This window comes from Mizuhopecten yessoensis, unplaced genomic scaffold (assembly GCF_002113885.1).
Source record: "Mizuhopecten yessoensis strain PY_sf001 unplaced genomic scaffold, ASM211388v2 scaffold10461, whole genome shotgun sequence".
NCBI lineage: Eukaryota > Metazoa > Mollusca > Bivalvia > Pectinida > Pectinidae > Mizuhopecten > Mizuhopecten yessoensis.
The window spans coordinates 44,004-52,872 of record NW_018408558.1 but is presented as its reverse complement, the minus strand read 5'-3'; the positions used below and the strand labels follow the sequence as shown (position 1 = coordinate 52,872).

Below are 8,869 nucleotides of genomic sequence, written 5' to 3'. Positions count from 1 at the left end.
CCACAACACAGAAGAGATCACTTCCAAAAACTACCCCGGCCATCCCCTTTTAAAATCCTTTAACAAGAGACATATATACTATAATATAATTGATTGATTGATTGATTGATAGGTTTTACGTCCGCTTCACTACCGAGTTACTATACTATAGTGTATGTACTGAGTATATACTGGTTTTATACGCTCTGTTTGAACCGCCCGATGTTTATTTTTAAAATATTTTTTTTTTAAACAAAGTGTCTGATCAGAGACGTATACGTTCCTGGTCTGACGTGCTGACAAAAAAACGGTAGCTGAATCTTAATAAGAGTCAGTACAGATTGATCAATGCTATTTTGATACATTAACTATACACATGTATGTGATCAATGCTATTGTGATACATTAACTATACACATGTATGAGATCAATGTTATTTTGATACATTAACCATACACTTGTATGTGATCAATGCTATTTTGATACATTGACCATACACATGTATGTGATCAATGATATTTTGATACATTAACCATACACATGTATGTGATCAATGCTATTTTGATACGTTAACTATACACATGTATGTGATCAATGATATTTTGATACATTAACCATACACATGTATGTGATCAATGCTATTTTAATACATTAACCATATACATGTATGTGATCAATGTTATTTTGATACATTAACCATACACTTGTATGTGATCAATGTTATTTTGATACATTAACCATACACATGTATGTGATCAATGCTATTTTGATACACTGAACAATATAAGAAACGTTGATGCATTATGGGGTCTAACACTGCCTCGATAGGCCTCCTGCTCATTGGGCCGTAAGTTAAGATAATGCTTTCAATTCTTAGCTACAAGAACATGTATAGATTGCAAGTGTGACCTATGTGTGGAAAAATACGTAATGTTAGATATGCTACCACGTGACCTAACCTGATAACCGACATTGGCTTCCTTCCATAAGGCAGGTATATTTATGTAGATATACTTTAATTTGCTTACAGTTCTATATTTTCTTGTCTTTATAAAGCTCTTGATACGTTATCAAACAATTTCTGAATTGACTGTAATTATTATTGTTGTTGTTTCCGTGTCCGATATTGTGTATCCTAAATATCGTAGGTGTTGTACAAACCAGCCTTACTCATTGTATCAATATCACAGAGTCTGGTGTATGTGGTCGATCTCGATGTCTTACCATTTGTTGTGGCGTTCTTCTCGATTAATCTTGTCGTTCCATTCAAGTTATTTCCTATCGAATGCGTAATATATAAGATTCAAAATTGATCAAGAAATGTATACATGAAAGTATTGGGCACGTGATTCAGGACGTCAGTTACATTTGTGAGTTGTAAGTATGACGTACGTGATTCAGGACGTCGGTTTACATTTGAATTATAAGTATGACGTACGTGATTCAGGACGTCAGTTATACTTGTGAATTGTAAGTATGACGTACGTGATTCAGGACGTCGGTTTACTTTTGAATTATAAGTATGACGTTCATGATTTAGGATATCGGCTATACTTGTGAATTATAAGTATGACGTAGGTGATTCAGGTCGTTGATTATATTTATGAACCATAAGTATGACGTACGTGATTCAGGACGTCGGTTATAGTTGTGAATTATCAGTATGACGTATGTGATTCAGAACGTCCGTTATACTTGTGAGTTGTAAGTATATACTTGTGAATTATAAGTATGACGTATGTGATTCAGAATGGCGGTTATACTTGTGAATTATAAGCATGACGTACGTGATTCAGGACGTCGGTCATACTTGTGAATTATACGTATGACGTACGTGATTTAGAATGCCAGTTATAGCTGTGAATTATAAGTATGTCGTACGTGATTCAGAACGTTGGTAATACTTGTGAATTATAAGTATGACGTAGGTGAATCAGGTCGTTGATTATATTTATGAACTATAAGTATCACGTACGTGATTCAGAACGTTGGTTATACCTGTGAATTATAAGTATGACGTACGTATTTCAGAACGTCGGTTATATTTGTGAATTATAAGTATGACGTACATGATTCAGAACGTCGGTTATATTTGTGAATTATAAATATGACGTACGTGATTCCGGACGTCGGTTATAGTTGTGAAATATAAGTATGACGTATGTGATTCAGAACGTCAGTAATACTTGTGAGTTGTAAGTATATACTTGTGAATTATAAGTATGACGTATGTGATTCAGAATGGCGGTTATACTTGTGAATTAAAAGTATGAAGTACGTGATTCATGACGTCGGTTATACTTGTGAATTATACGTATGACGTACTTGATTTAGAATGCCGGGTTTACTTGTGAATGATAAGTATCACGTACGTGATTCATAACGTTGGTTATACTTGTGAATTATAAGTATGACGTAGGTGATTCAGGTCGTTGATTATATTTATGAACTATAAGTATGACGTACATGATTCAGAATGTCGGTTATACTTGTGAATTATAAGTATCACGTACGTGATTCAGAACGTTGGTTATATTTGTGAATTATAAGTACGACGTACGTGATTCAGAACGTCGGTTATATTTGTGAATTATAAGTATGACGTACGTGATTCAGAACGTCGGTTATAGTTGTGAATTATCAGTATGTCGTACGTGATTCAGAACGTCGGTTATATTTGTGAATTATAAGTATGAGGTACGTGATTAAGAACGTCAGTTATACTTTTGAGTTGTAAGTATGACGTACGTGATTCAGGGCCTCGGTTATACTTGTGAATTATAAGTATGACGAACGTGATTCAGGGCCTCGGTTATACTTGTGGATTATAAATATGACGAACGTGATTCAGGACGTCAGTTTTACTTGTGAATTATAAGTATGACGTACGTGATTCAGAATGACGGTTATACTTGTGAATTATAAGTATCACGTACGTGATTCAGGACGTCGGTTATAATAGTGAATTATAAGTATGACGTACGTGATTCCTGACGTCGGTTATAATGTGAATTATAAGTATGAGTTACGTGATTAAGAACGTCAGTTATACTTTTGAGTTGTAAGTATGACGTTCGTGATTCAGGGCGTCGGTTACACTTGTGAATTATAAATATGACGTACGTGATTCAGGGCGTCGGTTATACTTGGGAATTATAAGTATGACGAACGTGATTCAGGGCCTCGGTTATACTTGTGAATTATAAGTATGACGTAAGTGATTCAGGGCCTCGGTTATACTTGTGAATTATAAGTATGATGTACGTGATTCAGGGCCTCGGTTATACTTGTGAATTATAACTATGACTTACGTGATTCAGGGCCTCGGTTATACTTGTGAATTATAAGTATGACGTACGTGATTCAGGGCGTCGGTTATACTTGTGAATTATAACTATGACTAACGTGATTCAGGGCCTCGGTTATACTTGTGAATTATAAGTATGACGAACGTGATTCAGGGTCTCGGTTATACTTGTGAATTATAAGTATGACGTAAGTGATTCAGGGCCTTGGTTATACTTGTGAATTATAAGTATGATGTACGTGATTCTGGGCCTCGGTTATACTTGTGAATTATAAGTATGACGAACGTGATTCAGGGTCTCGGTTATACTTGTGAATTATAAGTATGACGTACGTGATTCAGGGCCTCGGGTATACTTGTGAATTATAAGTATGACGTACGTAATTCAGAACGTCTGTTATATTTGTGATTGTAAGTATATACTTGTGAATTATAAGTATGACGTTCGTGATTCAGGGCGTCGGTTATACTTGTGAATTATAAGTATGACGTACGTGATTCAGGACGTCGGTTATACTTGTGAATTATAAGAATGACGTACGTTATTCAGAACGTCAGTTATACTTGTGAATTGTAAGTATATACTTGTGAATTATAAGTATGACGTTCGTGATTCAGAACGTCGGTTACTTGTGAATTATATGTATGACGTACTTGATTCAGAACGCCGGTTATACTTGTGAGTTGTAAGTATATACTTGTGAATTATAAATATGACGTACGTGATTCAGGGCGTTGGTTATAGTTGTGAATTGTAAGTATATACTTGTGAATTATAAGTATGACGTACGTGATTCAGGTCGTTGATTATATTTATCAACTATAAATATGACGTACCTGATTCATGACGTCGGTTTACTTGTGAGTAGTAAGTATGACGTATGTGATTCAGGACGTCGGTTATACTTGTGAATTATAAGAATGACGTACGTTATTCAGAACGTCAGTTAAACTTGTGAATTGTAAGTATATACTTGTGGATTATAAGTATGACGTACGTGATTCAGAACGTCAGTTATATTTGTGAATTATAAGTATGACGTATGTGATTCAGAATGTCGGCTATACTTGTGAATAATAAGTATTTACGTACGTGATTCAGGAAGTCAGTTATACTTGTGAGTTGTAAGTATATACTTGTGGATTATAAGTATGACGTACGTGATCCAGAACGTCAGTTATATTTGTGAATTATAAGTATGACGTATGTGATTCAGAATGGCGGTTATACAACATGTACTTGTGAATTATAAGCATGACGTACGTGATTCAGAACGTCGGTTATACTTGTTACTTATATGTATGACTTACGTGATTTAGAATGTCGGGTTTACTTGTTAGTTATAAGTATGACGTACGTGATTCAGAAGTAAGTTATACTTGTGAGCCGTATTTATATACTGTTGAATTATAAGTATAACGTTCCTGATTCAGAACGTCGGTTAATTGTGAATTATATGTATGACGTACTTGATTCAGAACGCCGGTTATACTTGTGAGTTGTAAGTATATACTTGTGAATTATAAATATGACGTACGTGATTCAGGGCGTCGGATTCAGGGCCTCGGTTATACTTGTGAATTATAAGTATGACGTACGTGATTCAGAACGTCTGTTATACTTGTTAATTATATGTATGACTTACGTGATTTAGAATGTCGGGTTTACTTGTTAGTTATAAGTATGACGTACGTGATTCAGAAGTAAGTTATACTTGTGAGCCGTATTTATATACTGTTGAATTATAAGTATAACGTTCCTGATTCAGAACGTCGGTTAATTGTGAATTATATGTATGACGTACTTGATTCAGAACGCCGGTTATACTTGTGAGTTGTAAGTATATACTTGTGGATTATAAGTATGACGTACGTGATTCAGGGATTCAGAACGTCCGTTATACTTGTGAGTTGTAAGTATATACTTGTGGATTATAAGTATGACGTACGTGATTCAGAACGTCAGTTATATTTGTGAATTATAAGTGTGACGTATGTGATTCAGAATGTCGGCTATACTTGTGAATAATAAGTATTTACGTACGTGATTCAGGAAGTCAGTTATACTTGTGAATTAAAAGTATTACGTACGTGATTCAGGACGTCAGTTATACTTGTGAGTTGTAAGTATATACTTGGTAAGTATATACTTGTGAATTATAAGTATGACGTTCGTGATTCAGAACGTCAGTTATATTTGTGAATTATAACTATGACGTATGTGATTCAGAATGTCGGCTATACTTGTGAATAATAAGTATTTACGTACGTGATTCAGGAAGTCAGTTATACTTGTGAGTTGTAAGTATATACTTGTGGATTATAAGTATGACGTACGTGATCCAGAACGTCAGTTATATTTGTGAATTATAAGTATGACGTATGTGATTCAGAACGTCGGTTATACTTGTTAATTATATGTATGACTTACGTGATTTAGAATGTCGGGTTTACTTGTGTGTTATAAGTATGACGTACGTGATTCAGAAGTAAGTTATACTTGTGAGCCGTATTTATATACTGTTGAATTATAAGTATAACGTTCCTGATTCAGAACGTCGGTTAATTGTGAATTATATGTATGACGTACTTGATTCAGAACGCCGGTTATACTTGTGAGTTGTAAGTATATACTTGTGGATTATAAGTATGACGTACGTGATTCAGAACGTCAGTTATATTTGTGAATTATAACTATGACGTATGTGATTCAGAATGTCGGCTATACTTGTGAATAATAAGTATTACGTACGTGATTCAGTAAGTCAGTTATACTTGTGAATTATAAGTATGACGTACGTGATTCAGAACGTCAGTTATATTTGTGAATTATAAGTGTGACGTATGTGATTCAGAATGTCGGCTATACTTGTGAATAATAAGTATTACGTACGTGATTCAGGAAGTCAGGTATACTTGTGAATTAAAAGTATTACGTACGTGATTCAGGACGTCAGTTATACTTGTGAGTTGTAAGTATATACTTGTGGATTATAAGTATGACGTACGTGATCCAGAACGTCAGTTATATTTGTGAATTATAAGTATGACGTATGTGATTCATAATGTCGGCTATACTTGTGAATAATAAGTATTACGTACGTGATTCAGTAAGTCAGTTATACTTGTGAATTATAAGTATGACGTACGTGATTCAGAACGGCGGTTATACTTGTTAATTATATGTATGACTTACGTGATTTAGAATGTCGGGTTTACTTGTGTGTTATAAGTATGACGTACGTGATTCAGAAGTAAGTTATACTTGTGAGCCGTATTTATATACTGTTGAATTATAAGTATAACGTTCCTGATTCAGAACGTCGGTTAATTGTGAATTATATGTATGACGTACTTGATTCAGAACGCCGGTTATACTTGTGAGTTGTAAGTATATACTTGTGAATTATAAGTATGACGTACGTGATTCAGAACGTCTGTTATACTTGTTAATTATATGTATGACTTACGTGATTTAGAATGTCGGGTTTACTTGTGGGTTATAAGTATGACGTACGTGATTCAGAAGTAAGTTATACTTGTGAGCCGTATTTATATACTGTTGAATTATAAGTATAACGTTCCTGATTCAGAACGTCGGTTAATTGTGAATTATATGTATGACGTACTTGATTCAGAACGCCGGTTATACTTGTGAGTTGTAAGTATATACTTGTGAATTATAAATATGACGTACGTGATTCAGGGCGTTGGTTATAGTTGTGAATTGTAAGTATATACTTGTGAATTATAAGTATGACGTACGTGATTCAGAACGTCGGTTATACTTGTTAATTATATGTATGACTTACGTGATTTAGAATGTCGGGTTTACTTGTGAGTTATAAGTATGACGTACGTGATTCAGAAGTAAGTTATACTTGTGAGTCGTATTTATATACTGTTGAATTATAAGTATAACGTTCCTGATTCAGAACGTCGGTTAATTGTGAATTATATGTATGACGTACTTGATTCAGAACGGCGGTTATACTTGTGAGTTGTAAGTATATACTTGCAAATTATAAGTATGACGTATGTGATTCAGAATGTCGGTTATACTTGTGAATTATAAGTATGACGAACGTGTTTTTAGAATGTCGGGTTTACTTGTGAATTATAAGTATGAGGTACGTGATTCTGGACGTCGGTTTTCTTGAGAATTATAAGGATGAAGTACGTGATTCAGAACGTTGGTTATATTTGTGAATTATAAGTATGACGTTCGTGATTCAGAACGTCGGTTATACTTGTTAATTATAAATATGACGTACATGATTTAGGATGTCGGTTATACTTATGAGTTGTAAGTATATACTTGTGAATTATAAGTATGACCTATGTGATTCAGAATGGCGGTTATACTTGTGAATTATAAGTATGACGTACGTGTTTCCTGACGTCGGTTATATTTGTTAATTATAAGTATGAGTTACGTGATTCAGAACGTCAGTTATACTTTTGAGTTGTAAGGATGATGTACGTGATTCAGGGCGTCGGTTACACTTGTGAATTATAAATATGACGTACGTGATTCAGGACGTCGGTTATAATTGCGAATTATAAGTATGACGTACGTGATTCCTGAAGTCGATTATATTTGTGAATTTTAAGTATGATGTACGTGATTCAGAGCGTCGGTTATATTTATGAATTATAAGTATGACGTACCTGATTCAGAACGTCGGTTATAATTGTGGATTATAAGTATGACGTACGTGATTCAGGACGACGTTATAATTGTGAATTATAAGTATGACGTACGTGATTCAGATTGTCGGGTTTACTTGTGAGTTATAAGTATGACGTACGTGATTCAGATTGTCGGGTTTACTTGTGAGTTATAAGTATGACCTACGTGATTCAGAAGTAAGTTATACTTGTGAGTGGTAAGTATATACTTGGGAATTATAAGTAGGACGTTCCTGATTCAGAATGTCTGTTACTTGTGAATTATAAGTATGACGTACGTGATTTAGAATGTCGGGGTTACTTGTGAGTTATAAGTATGACCTACGTGATTCAGAAGTAAGTTATACTTGTGAGTTGTAATTATATACTTGTGAATTATAAGTAGGACGTTCCTGATTCAGAATGTCTGTTACTTGTGAATTATAAGTATGACGTACGTGATTCAGAAGTAAGTTATACTTGTGAGTTGTAAGTATATACTTGTGAATTATAAGAATGAAGTTCGTGATTCAGAAGTAAGTTATACTTGTGAGTTGTAAGTATATACTTGTGAATTATAAGAATGAAGTTCGTGATTCAGAAGTAAGTTATACTTGTGAGTTGTAATTATATACTTGTGAATTATAAGTAGGACGTTCCTGATTCAGAATGTCGGTTACTTGTGAATTATAAGTATGACGTACGTGATTTAGAATGTCGGGTTTACTTGTGAGTTATAAGTATGACGTACGAGATTCAGAACGTCAGTTATACTTGTGAGTCGTAAGTATATACTTTTGAATTATAAGTATGACGTTCCTGATTCAGAACGTCGGTTAATTGTGAATTATATGTATGACGTACTTGATTCAGAACGTAGGTTATACTTGTGAGTTGTAAGTATATACTTGT

At 34.1% G+C, this 8,869-nt stretch overlaps 1 protein-coding gene across 1 annotated transcript in view; it reads left to right on the top strand.

The window, feature by feature from the left end:
• The first annotated feature begins 918 nt into the window (after positions 1-918).
• LOC110460708 (uncharacterized oxidoreductase YrbE-like) overlaps positions 919-8,869 on the top strand; it is a 47,849-nt gene continuing 39,898 nt past the window's right edge. Inside the window, exon 1 of the mRNA XM_021513765.1 lies at positions 919-969. The gene's annotated coding sequence lies outside the window, so the exon portion shown is untranslated. The remainder of the gene's footprint in view (positions 970-8,869) is intronic.